The sequence below is a fragment of the Marmota monax genome, unplaced genomic scaffold, assembly GCF_021218885.2.
Source record: "Marmota monax isolate L192 unplaced genomic scaffold, Marmota_monax_Labrador192_F-V1.1 WCK01_AAM20220418_F8-fsc00271, whole genome shotgun sequence".
Classification (NCBI taxonomy): Eukaryota; Metazoa; Chordata; class Mammalia; order Rodentia; family Sciuridae; genus Marmota; species Marmota monax.
This window is the reverse complement of record NW_026694659.1, coordinates 1,222,616-1,241,708: the sequence shown is the minus strand read 5'-3', so window position 1 is coordinate 1,241,708 and position 19,093 is coordinate 1,222,616. Positions and strand designations below refer to the sequence as shown.

General features: G+C 40.7%; 2 long non-coding RNA genes across 8 annotated transcripts in view; one reads left to right on the top strand and one right to left on the bottom strand.

The window, feature by feature from the left end:
• Nucleotides 1-19,093, bottom strand: part of LOC124078498 (uncharacterized) — a 103,978-nt gene that overhangs the window by 80,886 nt on the left and 3,999 nt on the right. The gene's annotated exons all lie outside the window — the stretch shown is intronic.
• Nucleotides 12,456-15,823, top strand: LOC124078496 (uncharacterized). 2 transcript variants are annotated; one of them, XR_006846925.1, is made up of 3 exons: nt 12,456-12,550; nt 12,880-13,074; nt 13,320-15,823. It is a non-coding gene; the product is annotated as an uncharacterized LOC124078496 (long non-coding RNA). The 2 variants fall into 2 exon arrangements; XR_006846926.2 differs by having other exon boundaries at nt 12,467-12,688.

The window sequence follows — 19,093 nt, the reverse complement described above, 5'->3', positions numbered from 1 at the left end:
TCACAAGGTACTAACACGTGAATGTTTGCTTATGGATGTGAATGAATGGATATACCATTGACTGAAGGGTTAACATTAAACCTAAGCCAACATTATCAGTTATCAATGGATACCATTCCTCTTCACTGTGATCACTTTATTGATGACATGCTCAGGGAGTTCTCAAATGAATATTCCTAGGTAGAAGGCTGATGCGTTGTTCACCAAACCACGAATGGGCTTCATGTGTGTTTATTACAGTGGGAGGAATTTTGAGGAATGGATTCAAGAGAAACCTGGGAAATGAACTTAGGGTCCTTACCAATCATTTCAGATCTTTTCCAGAGGAGACAAAATAGCATAAAACGTGGGCAAATTTCCCCTTCATCCAAAGATGGAAACACAGTATCATTAGGCAAACTTACTCTAAATTCCCTCTTCCTGGGGTTTCCAGGTACTCAGCCTGAGTCCATCCGTCTTTCCATCAAGGCAAATAATATAAGAGACAGATCAATGACTGAACTGTTTAAGGAAAAATTCAGGCAGGATGTCTTTATGGTTTTGCAATGCTTTGGAGCATTAGAACTAGTCCTTTGGGGAAATAAATATATATAACACGTCTTTGTTCTGTTTTCTTCCTCAATAAAATTGGTCTGATTCAGGGGGAGAGGAAGAAGAGGTGCTGGGGATGAAACCCAGAGCCTCACACATGCAAGGGTTCTATCACTGAGTTAGATCCTGTGACATGCCTGTCACATTTCAATCCTTGGTCAACTAACACACACTCCCTCTCCTCTCTCTCCTTTTCTCTCTCACTTTGTCTCTCTCTCTCTCATCACTTCAATTGGCCATGAAAAGTTCTGTCAAAAATTAGAAATATGCACTAGTAATAAATAAACTGATAAATAACAATTCCCAAGTTTCTCCTATTTTCAAGGATCATCAGTATACATCAAATATAGGTGATTTAAGTCAGATGTCATATAAAGTTCATAATGCATATATCTTGCTTTCTAGGACCTTTTCAGACCATCCTCCCTGAAAAATAATCTCTCTGGGAGTTTGAACTCAGACAAAAACTCATCACCCCTTATTATATTGATTTTTGATAGATGTGCAATATGAATAGATTCTGGGGAAAGAAAGATGGAAAGAAAGGTGCATTGGGGAGTATTCCTGTGAGCTCAGAATCTGGCTTGTAGCATGCAAGTGAAGTTAGTCCACAAGCTCAGCCACCATAGCAACATGATAGATCATTAGGACTCCAAAAAGAAAATCTGAGAGAATCCTTCAGATTAATACCTCTCAAGAATTTTTGCACATTTGATCATATTAAATTTGGAGGCTGGGTCTTTGTGACACAGTATCTAACCGTAAAGTAAAAAACTTGGTGGAGCTACAAAGTGCTAAATGTTGGAAATGCAAAGTAACTCCTAGCCTGAGGCCAGCAGCACCCACTAGAAGAGTCTTCTACTTGGCGAAGTTGTGTCTCTCCCAGCTGACCACATCACCGTAGCCGGTGGAGGCATTAGTTCTCCCAGTGGACTAACTGGAGATTCCCTGGCCACTTCTGTAATTCTTCTTGTTCCCCCTCTGAGAAATTCTCTGACCTCTGGGGTTGAAATATCAAGCAGAACCTTTTGGAATTTATCATAAAACTGGCATCTGGCTTAGCAGTAGAGCCTCTGAATTCAAAACAGGACTGTTTCCTGGCTCAGAACTCCAGCTTCAAATTCCTTAGGCTCAGAACCGATGGGAAAACAGATCTCTAGCATTCTTCTGATTTAGAAATCATTCAAACTGACAACAGATAAGAAATTGACAAGGAGATATGAAATCCTGAATTTACATAGCTGTCTCTTTTTCTCTCATACATCATAGAGAACAGAGTGTCCTTAACCTTGATTTCTCACTTCTTTCAGTTTAAAGCACAGCCCATAACATTAATTAAAGTGTGTGTGAGCTGGAGGGGAGACGTTCTGTTTCATATGCTGTGCCACATGGCATTCTAGAAGAGCTGTACAATTTTTAGGTGTGCTTCTTTCCCAACCAGATTTCTACACTATTTAGCAAAACCTCGCCTATACTCCCCCGAGGAGTAACAACCTAGATATATATGCAGTCTCGTCGAACAAATGTGGAGGACAGAGGTAGCTTAAGGATTTAGGGACATGGAGGTAAATGTCCACCACAGAATTCCAAAATGCTCAAGCTGGACAGGGTATCTGAGATTATCAGTGCTCTTCTTTTATATTACAAATGAGGAATACAGAAGGTAGGTAAATTACCTACTCCAAGTTAAAAAAAAAAAAAAAAAAAAAAAAAACTATTAAAAGGCAACCTGCCCCTACAGTATTTCTCATGAGTTCTCATTTTTCCACTACACCCAGGGTCATGAACCTCTTTGAGATGCTCATGTGAGTCAGGCCTTTCCCAAAAAAAGAATAAATTAGATGCATATTCACACACAAACGTTTGCATATCAACTCAGGGGGTGCTCAGGGACCCTGAACCTCAACTCTAAGTGCTTAACAGGTCTCTGACCCTCAGGTTAAGAAGTTCTGCATCTGAGTAAGCAGCCTTTCTATGCATAGAGTGCTATTTTTAGTCTCACTCAAAACTTATCACTTCTAGAATATATACTAGCTTTAATGATGTAATCTATAAAATTCTAGGGAAAAGCAATTCCAACAACTCAAAGAGATGATTTAATCCCAAATCAATATTTTCATATTTTTAACATGTGTCAAAGAAAAAAAATAGGCAAGAAAAATTTAAACCTACATGTATTTTACTACTGATTTCACATATGGACATGGAATATCTTTTCTCCTAATATGGAGATGGCTCAGCAGTATTTAAATGATTCCTTATTCCAAGTCATATAAATATGCACCAGATGTATCTTTTGTAAATGTTATGTTTTTCAACTTCTCAGCATTTGCAAGTAGTTGAAAGCTATGTCAAGCGTGCTTTAATGGGGCATAAAAGTGTATTGTATTCAAAGAGATGGCACAGCTCTGTAATAGGTGAAAATACAAATGTTGTCAATGGATACATTTTCATTTTATTGATTTACACTGCATAATAGAATGCCCTGTATTCTTCTTTACATGCAAGTTCTCTATCAATTGAAACATAACTAGATATAAAAAATCATGTCTACATTAATGTGTTCTTTAGATGACAGAAAATTCAAAACAAAATTTTATGGCTAGACGGCAACTTAAAGATCAACTAAATCCCACACTGCGATTTAACAGATGAGAAAACTGAAACTAAAAAGGTAGGTGACATAAAGCAACCAAGTCACTAACCTAGTGGTAGTAAAGGATTCATGAATATATATATATATATATATATATTCCTAAATATAAGAAACTTTACTGAGGTCTTTATATTATCTGTCTCTTGATTGTCTAAACAAAAAAAAAAGAATCTGCAAAACATAAATAATTTATTGATTTCCTAAGTAACTGGGAAGAAGCGGAACTTGATGTATATTTTGAAAACTGTCAAATCATCTTATAGGAAGTAATACAGGAAGCAAAACACCAATTGCTAGCATTAAAGATTGTCAAAGAATATCATAATGCCCTTTCTCCAATATAAAATGTGAAGAGACTGAAGATTAGCTTTTTTTATTGTGAATAAAAAAGATGTCTTGGTAAATTCCCCTCTGAACATTTTTATTTGCAGTTAAATATATCAAAGATGTTTAGTAAATATTTTCAAATCACATATAATTGATAGTTCACCTTGAAAATAGTGTCTTTTTTTCTTTTCTCAAATAACAGTTAACAAGATTGATAGCTTATGTAAAGCCTTTTTTTTCTTTTTCTCTTTTCTTTTTTGCTATGGAAAAGGTACAACCCTGTCTCCTACCATCTTCCGTGACTTTTTTACATTTCTAAGGAGAGTAGAGCGCTGCCTGGTATGTACACTAACTCTAACCAGGTTCCCTTTTGCTCACCTTAGTTTCTTTTTACCATATATTTTTGTAAACTGCCTCCAATTCTTTGCTGGAATGAGACAGAATATTAATTAATGAATTAATTGGGTGAAAGAGTCATTTTCTGAAAGCCAAATAACCTTTTCACTTTGACCTTTAAAAATAACATTTTGCCCTCTGGGGGCTAGTGGCAGTAATGAAGATTTCATTTAAAATGAAATCCTTATCGAAGTTTTTTTTCAAACTGTATGTCCCTGCTCAAAGATCCATACATGACTATATTTCCTCTTAGGCCCAAAACAAAGGTTTTTTGTTTTTTCTAGCTAGCACACCCTGCTACCTGATTGGTGCCTAGAGTAGCAGGTCGCAGAGTTTTGTGATCCTAAAAGGGTAAAGGCAAGAGCTACTTCTGAGCCAGTCCTCCTAGTTACGCTGAGCATGCCTGAAAACAGTGTCACTGTTTCTCCAACAATAGGAAATCCATAAGGATATCCGGTCAGGGGTCCTGCGGGGTATAGTGAGGCATCCACACAGCCCCTGCTAAGGTGTGCATGAGGTTAACTCGGTGAAAAACTGCCAAAGCAGTCCCCTTTTGCTTCCATTAGCACTGACTGTGTGTTCCTCACAGCCTGGAAGCCAGGACAAGCTCCTGAGTTAATGTCATGGTTAGGGATATTGCTTTCCATCAATAGTCTATCTCCTTCCTTGGGCTGCTCATATACAGAAAAACAGACACATCCCTAAATATATCAAGTGCAAGAGAATTTGTGGACTGACACACAGGTACTTTGAGACCCTTGTCATAACTTGTCATGACTCCATGTAAATGCCGCACCCAAACCAAAAGCGTGACAATCATTGCAGGTTAATATGGTGAGCCTTACTCTGTTCTCATTCTTACAGAGGGCTGATAAATGTGGGGGGAAAAGCATAGTGGAGTGAAGGTGTATAAAGAGGTCTTAGGGGCCTTTGCTTTCATTGCTGTTCTATGAAATGGGGTGTGGGGAGAAGACAGGAGATACACTCAGCAAATGTCCCAGAACCATTTGCAAGCGTGCACAGACATGATCCTGAAGGGTCATGTCTGGAGAACTCCAAGAAGGACAGAAAACAGCAGCATTTCCTAGAATTTGGGAAGCAGTAAAGTATCGATATTCAAAGCACATTGTTTTCAACAGACGAGACTCAAGTTCAAAATCTGGTGCCACCGTCATATGACCTTGACGGGTGACTGAATCCCACATATCTCCGCTGGTGAATCTGTCAAATCTGATGTAAACTACAATTTAGCAGAACTATCAGCATCCTAAAAAAGTTGCATGTTTCAATATCTGATATATGATACATCCTTAGTAAAATATCATCATCGTCATCGTCACCATCATTGTCGTGGTCATCATGGTTGTCACCGTTATTGTGGAAATTCCCCCTTAACTCACTATGCTTGGGAATGAGAAAAAGATTGGTGTGGAAGACCTTACCTTTTCTCATCGCATCTAACTCAGAGATTAAGCACATGCTAGCTACTAAATTTTAATGGATGAATTCAAAATGGAAGAGAGAGGGGAGAGGAGGAAAAAGTCCAGGGCCCAGGCTGTAATGTAACTGCCTCTGTCACAGTGACTTTGGCATCCAGCTGCCAGCATTCATGGGCATGACCCCCTTACTCCCTTGACAAAGTCCAGGTCAAAGGGTGCAAGAACATTTCCAGAACCTGGATTGAAAACTTTGTAGGCAGATTCTCCCTCTGGCTCCCTTCTCTGGTTTTTGTCCAGACAATGCACTCACTTCAGATTCAATTCTCTGAGGGAATTAAGAAAAAAATCCCACCAAACTTAAAGTGAGGAGGGAAGGAGTCCAGACCAAGAATCCTACTCACCTCCACTGGCTTAAATTCTCAATCTACCAAGTATTCTCCTTAAGTACACACCCATGCTAAATTCGACAGCCGACAGCAATGATTGACAAGGAGGTTTTCTTTTGAAACATCACCCACCCCACCACCACCCCAGTCCTTGTCTTCTCTGAGTTACCCCCTTGCCTTGGGAAACCAATCCAATGCTTTCTCAAGCCTCTGCTGTACAAAACTATAACATCTTTAAAGCAGGTTGCTTGGCACAGGAAATTTAAAAATAGAAAACAAATCTATATCTAATATTTAATGCACTGATCCCTTAGGAAAAATGTACACAAAACTTTTTTTCTTTTCCTCTGCACATAAACCAATTCAGCTGTTATCCAATGCCATTGAACTGCAAGGGAAAATCAGCTCTTGGGCACAGCTGGTCCTGCATTGATTTCTAAGACCCAGAGTGCAGAGCAAATGTTCAGCCTGGGTCCTGTGTTAAGTTTTTTATGAGACTGAAGAACTTGAACTTGTATTGGAGCTGCCCCCACCTCACTCAGGTGTTGGCACTGGCTCTGGTGGGCAGGTCATGTTTAACAACAGAGGAGGGTACTCTATGTGGCCTGGGGAAGGAAAACAGAGCCCTGGTCACCGCCATGCTCTTGGGGATTTTCACACTGTTGTAACTTATCCTTTGTTGATTTTATTACAAAGGTGCCTCATCACATTGGGCCTATAAACTTCACAAATGAGACCTTTGCTTCCTAATAATATAATCGTTGCTGGTGTCTCCAATTCACCAAAGTCAGTACTGCGAAACAGCATTATTTTCAAAATGCCTTTCTACTTATAATAAAGGGCATTTTTAAAATTGCATTGCAACTGTTTTTTGGTATCCTAATTTCTTTCTTTCTTTCTTTCTTTCTTTCTTTCTTTCTTTCTTTCTTTTTTCTCTCTTTCTTTCTTTCAGGACCCTGAGTCTTGGGTTAAGGGCAGTGAACAGTGGCCAGTCCTGATTGGCTCACATCTGCTTCTTTATAGGAACCTTACTTGCCAAGTAGCTGGACAGCAATGCCCATTTGGTATTCATGGGAAGTACTTGCCGAACAATAATGACAATAATTGCCTCTGATTCTTGTGTTTACAACACTGCCAAAGTATCATTAGGGCCTTATTTATAGATAATAATGCTTATTAATCACAAGTATTTGAATTTTGGAATGTATTAGATTAATATTCTTTTGTACCTCAGTTCTGTACTAATGCTGTGAAAGACATTTACTGAATGCAACTCATTGGGAATGCTTATTTTGAGCTGCAAAATAATGTGTGTAATTTGCAGGTGAAAGATAAAGAAATTACATGGCTACCTCTCAACAGCTTCTACCAAGCTCAATGGCCAACATGGAAAAACTAGGCCCTACCTCTAAAATGAAAGAGGAAAGATGGCAAAATAAACATCCCTATAGGTATGATTTTTTTTTTTTAGAAGATCTTGTAAATACTTAGGGCTGATAGAAATTCCAGATAATAAGTTTATTACTCTGTTTTGGATCTGGGGCGATGAATAATTAGTGATTCTATAACAATTTAATACTGTATAAGTTTTTGAAAGCTCAATGGAAAAAAAAAGCAAAGGATAACTAATAGTTACAATCTTAGGTACTTGTTAAACACTAGTTTATTTAGTTTATTTCATTTATTCACCAGTCCCTTTCTATATGGCTAATTTCTGTACAAACAAACTTAAAATCTATTAAGTATGTCTCTGTGTTTACATGCACCTAGAAATAGAAATCATTAAAAATTTCAAAAAATTATCACACTCTTTCAAGGTTAACACAATTTCTGTTAGTATAATAAAATGACTTTATGAATAAATATAAAGTATTAGTAGCTCATATTTTCATTAGCCTCTTTCTCCTGAAATTACAGCAAAATGAAATCGGCCTTATTTTCTTCTTCTCTAGCACATGCTTTATTTATTCTTGGAGTGTTCATGCTTTATGTGCTAGAACAATATTTCAGCTTATTTAATTAGATGAATGCAAAATGGAAGGCACACGATTTTCCAGAAATTTTTGAGATAGAAAGCAAAGTTTATTAATAGAAAGTCTAGGTGCTCTTTATTAAAAATAATATTTGCAACTAGATATCTCTATTAAAACTGCCTTAATTAACGTTCACTAGTATTTTTTAAAATCAAACTCAAATCATGTTCAGTCTTATCTTACTCTACTAAAGACTACTTTAAAATAAGGCACAGGCCTAATTACCACCCACAATTCTTATCCCCATCCTCTCTTATTCTCTCAACTTTTTCCCCTACAGAAAGCAAAGGGACATGGGGAAAAAAGAAAAAAAAAAAAGTCATTCCAAAAAATCCCTTGAAGGTTTGTTCAGCAAATGTTTCCAAGTCGGATCATACAAGGAGACTAAGACCCTAATTCATTAAATGCAAAATGCTAACATTTTAATTCATTGCTAAATGTAAATAACTTTAGTGATCCCAGCTGGGCTATTTAATATTAATTTAAAGTATTTTATAATATGTGCATGTATCTCTTCCCAAGGGGCAAAGTAGGAAGGTGAACAATTATCTAATAACTTCAATCAATGTACTTATAGCAAAAACCTGGCAAGTCAGACCCCTCAACTCCCTATATTTAAATCTGGGGTAAATGTCTTAGCTCATATCATGACCTCAACTGGGGGTCCATTCAGTGATGTGTATCCCTCCTCTCTGTGACAATGGTGGAATGAGGAACCAACATGTTATAGAATTAGTACATATCTTACAAATTAAATTACAATAGACGGTCAATCTGTATTGTTCAAATTTCACAATTTTTTTTTTCTCAATAGCCAGGGAGATGGTAGGGGAGAAATGACTGAATTATACAAATAATTAACTCAATTTTCCAAGTTATTTTGTCTTCAGTAGACATCGCCTGGTTCTCTCTTTAAAAGAAGTGAGTATTAAGTGAGGAAAGAAAATCAATGTTTTGAGAGAACACAGATATATCTCAGTGTCCTAGATGCATGTCATTGATAATGTAGATCCACTGAGGCTAAAGGCCTCACATTCCCCCCACAACCACCCCAAAATGTCTCTCTGAGACTTACTAGTCTCACCCACCTGACTTGGGATGACGTGTGGGTGCAGAGAAAGAAAGAAAGAAAGAGAAAAAGGAAGGGAGGGACAAAGGAAGGGAAGGAGGAAGAGAGAAAGAGAAAGCAGGACAGACACAGAGTAAGGTCAGTCTATAAAGTTGGAGTTTAAATTTAAGGGTATTGAAAAGATAATTCTCTATGAAAAATGGTTTGACAGAATAACTTCTACTCCACCAACATCCCAGCAGTTTTCTAAGCGCCTAGTTGGATATGAAACTTGAGATCTGTCAACATTTTATAGTTACCCTGATTTAATAAGCATTTTTCCTTCTTTTCTGTAACTGCCAAATTTTTTAATGAAATTGAATCTTGGATGCCTACATTCTGGGGAGTTTAATTTGCTATATTATAGCTCTGTCTGCTTTTAAGCCACAGAATGCCAAAGTATTTATTCTTACAAATCTTTCTACATATGTAATTTGAGCCTGCTAAAATAGTCCTTTACCCACTTCATTAATTAAATTGACAGAAAAGATTATTTTACAATTTTGTAGTGAATGACTCTTCAACCAAATTTTTGAATGAATGTTGTGCGATTGTAAATCATTACATAGCCTATGTCTCCTCAGATCATGCCACACCATCAGACAGAAACTTCCCTAAATAAAGGACTAGCATATTTGCAGTTCATCTTAAAGCCCCAACCAGAGAAAAATGTTTTAACCTCTTTCCAAGTAATAATCTTTTTCAAAAAAAAAAAAATTTACTCTTGATATTTCTATCATTTTAATTTCAAACTTTTTAAGAGATTAAGAAAAAAAATCTCCAAAAACAGTTGAGCTTCTTTTCACAAGCTCCTCACTAGTATTTAGATACCCTGAGAGGTCATCAGTCTTTCAAATACTCTGAAATAAATAACAATAAATTACATGGGAAACAAATGTCATCATAAACATCACAAACATTTTTAGTAAAGAAATAGACTTTTATGGAAACATGAACAATCAATATATTTTATAATATTAGCAAAAAAAAAAAAAACTCCTTATGAGAAAAAGCTTTTTTAATCATAATCTTAGGAAAACTTCAAAAACTATCATTTTGATTCCTTTATCACTTAGAATAAATAGCTTTTAAAAGACAGAATTCAGGTATAATATTTCTTTACATGTGCTCAACACAAATGAGCTTTTGAACTCTTGTCAATAAATACCAGTATATTCATTTTAACTGCAATCTTTATTTTAACAACAACAACAAAAAAAAAAAAAACCCACAGATACAAAATACCATTTAAAAGAAGCAAATAAGTAGCATGTCATCTCATATTAATACAAATCATTTCAAGTATAAATATAAGCTCCAAATTTGCTTTTACATTGTGAATTATCACTAGACTACTGAATGTCTTTAAATGAATTATAAAAGTCCATAAAAAAACTAACTAAAAATGTTTCCTCTATAATAGAATAGAAAATAAAACTACTGTTTGTTTTTATTGTATCCACAATCTAATTTTTGTTCTAAGACAAGAGTATTTAATATGTGAAACAAGACAAAAAAAATATCCACCAGACGTTAGATAGAATGTTTATATTTTAAACTACTTACTATTCTTTTTAATTTTACATAAAACACTTTAAGTTTGCAGGACTTTTAAATGGAGTGTGGTTAAAATAGTACTGTGATTCTCTTCTATACTAATTCTGGTGGTGTCATTTATAAGGAGCACAATTGGAATTTCAAAGGAAATTTAAAATTTTTTTCAGGATGAATAAGATTGGCTTCTTATTTGAAGACTATCTGTTATAGAATGTATTGTTAATTGTAGAAGTTTTGTATATTACACATGGGCATGTTCTATGCAAATGTATTCAGTTGGGGTATGTATATATTTTGTTATGTTATGTACATAAACATCTACCCTTGTGCATATGTATATTTACATCATGTATAAATATGTGTAGTATATTACCAAACTGTACTGTACTTAAGGAGGAGGAGCTCCGAAGGAAAGCCAGGCAATATTTTAGTTAACTGTAAACTGTGTACTGTTTTCTATGAAAGTAATTAGGTTGTATTCGGGTTTGGTTTGTCACAGTCCCAAAGGTGAGTGTCAACATATACAATTATCTGCTGCTTTCCGAAAGGCTAGTTTTAAAATATTATGTTAACATAGGCTTTAAGTAAATAAAAGTAAAACTCTCCACTCCACATTTGCCTTCTCTGTGAAGGCCCATGGGCACATAGCCTAATAAATAATTCAAAGAAAAGCTAAACTTTGATTCTAAAAACAAAAGCTCATCTACTGAAACACTAACATTTTAGTATTAACATGCTTTGTTAAAATTTAACTGTCACTAAATTATCTTACAAAAAGGAATGATTGAAATTGTGTCAAGATTCTACTGGTGAAAGCCTCTTGGGGTAATTCAAAAGTGTGTGTCACTGTTACTTAGAGCCATACTCCCGGACAGGAGGTCTGAGAAAGAAATATTACTAAAGTAAAACCACCTAACATTAATAAATCCAAGTAAAAAACATATACCAAAGGTATTTCTAAATTAGTGAAAAATCTTCAGATGCAAACATTATAGCAAATAGAAAAAACAGGCGCATGTAAACTTTTTTTTTTTTTAGAATCCTCCAAATCTCAGATTATCAAAAATACAGTTTGGCAACTAGGTTCATTGCCTCAGTGAAGGAGAGAAATGTTTAGCCTTTTTCTGAATTTCTCTGTCCGGTTTCCCCTTGAGAGTTTAAAAAACTGGGTGGGGCACTGCAGGGATTCAGTCCCTGGCTTACGTTTTATGAAAGAAGAATTTATTTTGGCCCAAGTTTCTTCTACTAGTCTGCTTTTCTCTTTTCTCATGGAGAGATAATTGACAGCCCCTGTTTTGTATGAAAGTATGGAAATCACAGACTGGAGGAAAGAGGAATCATTATTTTAGAATTGAAAAGGTGTGGGTTTCTTTACCACCCCACCCCACCCCACCATCCCCACCACGAAATTTCCCATCACTAGAAAAAAGCCAATAAGTTGGAAAGGCGCACAACAGGACCACAATTGGTCAGCTAAAGACCAGTTTCTGGCTCCTCCCTATCCCTCCAAAAATAAAAAACAATCTCAGTTCTTTAAGGCCACGGCAGAGAGAAAGCAGATGCACAAGTCCCTAAAAACGTGGCTTCCTGGTGTGTGAAGCCCAATATAAAGAGCAAGCTGGGTGATGGAAATGCTCTTGGTGGCATTTCCAGCTAACATTGTCCCTCTCCCTTTACCCTGGATCACGTGAGGCAGGGTATCCAGAACATCCTGAGACCACAAGGGACCACAAGGGGGATTTCATTGGGAATCGGATTGGAAGACTTAGGCGAAAGAGGGAGAGGCACGTGTGAAGAATCAGGAGTAATAATAATAATAATAATAATAATAATAATAATAATAATAAGCTCTAAGGTTGCAGATTTAAATCCAAGGCTGAAAACGACGCGTTTGCACCAAAGCATTCCTGTAGCGCCTCCTGCCCTGCCCTGCCCTGCGCGCGCACCGCACTCACACGCGCACACGCCCTCGCACACGCACACACGCACACTGCTCCAAGCTGCTCCTCTCGCCGGAGCATGAGGGAACCGGTCTCTCGGAGGAGCTTTCGCTGGAGGTGAGGCGACCCTGCCCGCCCGGCGCGGCTCCTGCGGAGTGACAGCGAGGCCTTTGGGGCTCCGGGATGCGCGGGCCAGGATCCAGGCGCGCGACCGCCGGCACTGGCAGGGGCTGCCCTGCGCGGACCAAAGAAGGGGTGGGGACCGAGCGGCGGACAGGGGATGGAAGGGGATGGGGACTGGGGACTGACGCCTCCCTCAGTGGCTCTCACCCCTCCTTCCCCTTCGGCCCTGTCAGTCCATTGCCGCCGGGAACTGGCGTTGGAAACGGCACCGAGTGCCTGCAGGTGCCGCGAACCCGGCGGGTGACTGTGCTTATTCTCTCCAGGGGCTTGGACGTGGGCAGCTGCGGGACCCCATGCGGCCAGTGCAAGCCCGCCGGCCCTCCCAGCATTGGCCTGCAGAGGGCGCTGCCGCACTTGCTCCCCGCTGGGCCCAGCCGCCAGCCTGGGGGTGCCGAGTGGAGGTCTGGCAGAGGACCGGATCCAGACTGGAGCTGGTTCCCTCCGCACCTTTCTTAAGGGTCAGTTGGAGCTCTGATGCTGGTGCTCACCGGTAGGGTCGGGACGATGTTGTCACATTTGTCACCCTCGAGGGGCCGCGTGGCGTTGCAGTCCGCTTTCCTGCCTCTGCAGCTGGAAGAGGCCTCGGGTGACAGGGGGAGACTGCCTCCTGGCTGAGTGGCTTTGCTTGACTCCATCGTTACTATCGGATTGGGAGTTGGGAGGGGAGCTTTTTTTTTCTTTCTTTCTTTTCCTCTCCTTGCAGAGCCGCGCAAGGCGTCGGAAAGTTTTCTACCACTTGGGGGACATATAGGAGGAAGAAGTGCGAGTCTTGCTTTCTGAATGGAATGGCCCGAAAGTACCAGAAGTCTTGCCTGCAAGTGGAGCCCTCGACTTCCCCAATGATCACCCCAAACTCTTACTCCTTCCCTGACGGAGGGGACCGACTGGAGACAGCCAGTCCTCGATGGGCCCTGGGCAGGTGTCTGGAGTATAGGAATGGGAGGACCCGGGAATTAGCTGCCAGCGCTCGCACTGGTGCCGGGCCCCTGCCCAATCCGTGGATCCCGCCCGCCTTCGAGCAGGGTGGGTGGGGATTTTCGTCCACACTCAGGGAATGTTGCCCACCTTGAAACCTCAATCAAAGCGGAAAGTGGTGACCACCTTCCCAGATGAACGGAGTTTAACACCTCTTGAAGCACCAATGGGGACTTGATCCAGCCCAGAGGTTCTGCAAGTACCCCACAGAGAGGTACAGAGCCGAAAGTGCCTTCTCAGTAGACCTGATTTTGGGAAGCCCCACACCGGGGGTGGCCACGTCCCTTCTCAAGAAGTTCAACTGAGCATTGGGTAGTGACGTTCCCCAGTCTGACCCAGACGCAGCAGTCCAACCAAGGCCAGGCTGCGTGGGCAAAAAAATGTTTGAAGACCCACATCTTATAAGTGTGAGATTTTGATCAGGCAACACAGATTATTTAAAGCGTTCGGTTTCTCCGCGATCCAATTTTATTAGGATTTACTCTCATTTGTGCTCGGCTTCTCTGGGGAAATAATGCTTTGATTAATGTAATCCTGGCCCGGGATCCGCCACATGCCCCTCGACCCTCTCCCAGGAGAAAGGGCCTGTTTGACAAACAATAACAGAGCAGCAACTCTTTCAATCTGCCCACACCTTTGGGGGTGGCTGGGGAGAGGGTGACACACGTTCACACGCTGCTAGCTAAATGCAATGGCGAGAAGAGGGAGCGGGCTCTCTATGGGGCGAACTTTCCATATTAAGAGTCCTGGACTTAGAAGCGTGAGGGCTCACGCTTCAGGAGAGGGGCCTGGGGCCTGGTGCGCCCATGGATGCGTGGGTGCATGGGTGCATGTACGCGCCTGTCCTCCGCTTGACCGAGTGTCTACGCCTTTGTCCCTCGCCACAGGCCTCCACGGAAGAGAGATGCGCGCTGCTTATGGGCAACCTCCGGACCCAGGGTGCGTCCACAGCGCCCACCCGCGGCCCCAAAGTACCTTGAGAGTAGGCCTTAGGGGTTAACCATACGCACCAACCTGAGACGCCCTGCAGTTGCCAAAACCCCGGGAAGGAGCCTAGAACACGGGCCCAAATTCAGCGGTTTTCCTCATCCATCCATCCATCCATCCATCCATCCATCCATCCATCCATCCCTGCACTCATCCATCCTTTCATGCTTACATGCATACAAGACAAATCCGTGAGCAGAGGACAGAGAGTTGTACCTCGCCCTCGGTACGGGCTGAGAACGGCGCCCCCCTTGCAGCTCTCCCTCCTCCCGCTCAACCCCGGCCCCCACCCCGAGGGAAGAACAGCTCAATTACGAAAAGGAGCGAAGGAGCGAAATCCCAAGCTCTAAGGCGCCCGCCGACACTCCTCTGGTCCGGGTCCCTGTCGCACAATCCCCACCCCCACTGTCCCCAGCCCGAGGAGGGCGGGGACGCGGCGAAGTGAGGGGTCCTGCCCTGCTCTGCCAGAACAAAGCCCGCCGCGGGAGCCCGCGGCCGCGCACCAAGCCGGCGACAAAGGCGAGCAGGCGGCGCCGAGCTCCAAGCCTTCGCTCCTGAGGCCGGGCGGGAAAGAGGCCCAGAAGATGGGTGCGATTTGCACCCAGTTTTTCTTAGGCTGCAGATTTCGCTCCTGTGTACCCAATGACCTGTTAGGGTGACTCCGCGTTTATCTGATCTTTCCCGCCGCCGTCCCTCTCTCGTCCCTTTCTGTCCCCAGTCTCCCCCATCTCATCCTGCTCTTTCCTCCACCTCGCTCCTTTTACCTTACCCTCTTCTCACTTTGCCCTTTTAAATCTCTTTTTCATTTTCTTTTATACAGGAAAGTAATGCTAATTCGACTTCTGCAGGCCGCTCCACATGTTCAAATCATATTCTGAAAACCCTTACTGGACAGTGCTCAGGGAGAAAAGGGGGGGGGGTATGGGATCTTTTGGGTTTTATCAACCAAATTGTGCTCTAAATGAAATAAAATGCTGTGTTTTTTGACTGCAATCTAAGGAAGCTGAGCTTAGCCCCGAGGCTCCAATATTGCCGCTGATCGGAAGAAGTTCCTTCTGGTGACCACAAATCACAAATGGCGAGAGTCAGGGCCAAAGAAGGACCCCACCATTGTGGAAAGGCATCCGCAAACGCTGAAGTTTCCAAGGCAAACCCTTTTGGGAAAAGTTCTAATTTTATATTCTATCCCTGGAAGGGAATCTCTAGCCAATTCCTTCCAATAAAATCATGGTGTTTTCAAATTTAGGATACTTGAACAGTCTTATTATTCCATGTGAAGTTTTACTTGGTTGTTTTTGGGACGTGAATTACCAATACAGGGATAACAGCCCAAGCCACCTGGAGAATATATACCTTGACTTCTGAAAGCTTTTTGCACCAGATTTAATACTAAATTGACATTTGAAGTCTGTCCAGTGCCACCTTAAGTCTGAGGGTTGCCCCCCTCGAACTTTATTATCCAAGTTTCCTACAGAAAAATTAGGGACAGGGATGAGCATTTAAAGTAATACTGAACACATAACTTTTAAGTAGGGGCTAACCAATTTGAGCTGCAAGAAGCTATCCTGAGTAAGGTCACAAATCTCTACCAGATATTTTAGTACTGAAATGATATTGCTGCAAAACATGGAGTACTTGAAGCATCAAATATCAATAAATGCACTTGCTGTTTAAAGTGAACAACAACAGCCACACTTTCTTGAAAACATCTCTGAGGGTGGCCAGTTTCGGTTGGGTACCCTAGAAGGGGTAGGACCCAGGAAAGGAGCAGAGGTGTGAAGTGGCAGCTTCCGCACTCTGTAGCAAAGATCCCCACAGAAGCGCTGTTAGGCAGAAATACCAAAAAGAGCAACATTCAGCCTGATATGCTGCAATCTGCACCCAGCTCCTCAGACAATAGCTAAGTTCAAATGTCAAAAAAAAAAAAAAAAAAATCTAAGAGAGAGAGAGAGAGATGCACGCACCAGAGTGCAAGAATTGTTTTCCAGTATGCCACAATGACTTTCTTACCTACCTCAAGACTGCCTGGTTCCAACCCAGAGAGGAAACACTGGCACTGTAAAGTGTTTAGGGAACGTTTGGTATAGGGAGTGTCCCCAAAGGAAAGAGCAGTTTAATTCTGTTAGGACCACCACAAGCTCAAAAACTCCATTCACTCTTCTGATAAAGCTAATATTTCTGGGTTCTGTTTTTTAACACACACACAGTAAGTTGACCTTGTGAATATTTTTCTAGCTAGGACATAAACACATTTTTTATGAATTCATCATCATCACCATCATCACCATCATTATCAACATCATCTCTGGTCAATCAGCTAGTCTCTACATTGCCTTGCTCTATGAATTTAAATTTGAAGAAGACCATTATGTTTGTTAGGTAGAGAGCAGGGAAGATGGTGAGGGGTAGGCAAGGTTAGTCCATCAGCTCCTGCTTCCCCAGCGATTGGTAGTTTTCATTACCATACTTGTCAGGTGCACACATGCAGCTAGTGTGGGCAAACTGTTGGGAATGGCTTGTTTCAAAAGCATATACTCAATTACCAACTTACTGTGCCTTCTTAATTTATTTTTCCACAATCTGAAATGCACTGTAGTTTAAAGCCATCCTTCAAGTATCAGAAAGAAAGCATCTTACTTTAGGGTGGGGACTCATAATATCTTTGAATTTCTAACTACTTCTAATCCATCTTTTTAAAAAACTGAGTGCTTGCTTCTTTCCTACTGAACACATAAATCAGTTATCAAAATGATATAAAGAGAGAGGCATGGGGAACAAGGAGTACACCTCAAAAAACTTAGCAAGACCAAACAACTACTCATCTACTGCCAACGTAACAAATTCTCTCTTCTACCCAAAAGCTACCATTATAGAACCTTCCCTTTTGTATAAAACACACAATGTGGATTGTGAGCATGCTTAACATTTTAATTTGTAAATGCTAATGAAAATGTGCTTCCAAACTGCAGCGGTATCAGAGCACCTTATCATTCTCAAATGGAAGCAGATGAGTAAATACCCACTTTGTGTTTGGTACATTTGACCCAGGTAATGTTCTTCGTGCTCTCATTTGGCAAAAGCAATTTCACCATCCCCAACAATTAAAAGTCTGTAGCTTTGCCCAGCACTTTGGATCCTAATTCATACCCAGCTTGAATGTTTCCACCCCCAAATCATTACAGAATGCTAAAGCAGTTCCTATAATGTGTGAGTTCTTCTTAAATGAACTTGTTGCTTTTACTTTTACTCAGAATTCTTATTTTCTGTTTCTTTTACTGCAAGTTGCCTAAGACTATAGATATCATGAGAGGTAAGCACTTTTCTTTTCTTTCCCTGGTTCTTTTTAAGTGCATTTGGGAAAAAAAGGAAATTAAGCAGTAGCCTAGACAATCACAGATCTCATGAAAAGTGACAAAAACATAAATATGCTCTAAATGTGTATAATGATTGCTTCACCAGTGTTTTACAAAATGTCTGAATGAAAAGTTACCTTTTTCGCTAATATTTTTTAAAATGCACTGAACAGCCCTGGGCATGCAAAATGAGCTAGAGCTTTGAGACATCTGTCCAGTTCATGAGGGTCTCCCCCCAGAAGTCTTTTGTCTGAAATGTCCAGAGAGTGAGGAAAAAGCAATGTTTGGGCTCAAATTACAGTTTCCTCAATTCTCCACTTTGTTTTATTAGTGCAAACCTGACACACATTTCCTGATTCCAAAAGTGAGAGTTCAAGGGTGAAAAATCACAGAATTAAAATATATTTGAGGGTGTCTCCTTTGTTTATATTATTCCCATAATCTTTCAACACTCCTAGATGAAATGCCTCTTCAATCCCAACACTAACTTACTAAAATTATTTTTTTAAAAAAAATCTTCTGGTGGCTGGAACCTGGATGACTTGGAGCTGAGTTAGAAATAATGAAGTGGCTTGCCCCTCTTGCAGAGGGACATGCAGCAATCACTTAGTGTGCCCCCCTTTTAACAGGCTGTGCGACACACTCACAGGTGCATTGGGGCTACCGAGCAGGGGAAGCCAGCTTCGGGCTTCACACTTCCAGGAACTCATGGCTTCCCCTTCTTAGTCATGCTCCCTAAATCTCCTTGGGAAAATTGCTAGTGACAAACTGACTAATTCCTCTGAACCAGTCAGGATCTGCCCTTCACTATTTTAGGAAGTTTCCCACATATCTCTTTCATCCTTTACCACAGTTAACTTCGGTCTTCATTGGCAGTATCTAAAAACTCTTTTGAGGCGGAAACTTTGTGCTCTATTAAAACTTTTCTTCAACTGGGTTAAGTAATACTGTCCTTAAAAGTTTCAAGCCCACGGTTATCTCGATCTAACCCGTGGTTAGTTTGTATTTTCTTTTCTCTAACAGCCTTTCAAGGGCAAATCCAAAATCTTTTTAAAGCCACAGGCTGTATGGAGAATGAAAGTAGCTACTCAGTATCAAATGGAGTCAAAGGGATTCTAGGGGCTTTGACCACATCTTCAGAATCCTAGGTTTTATTTAGAAC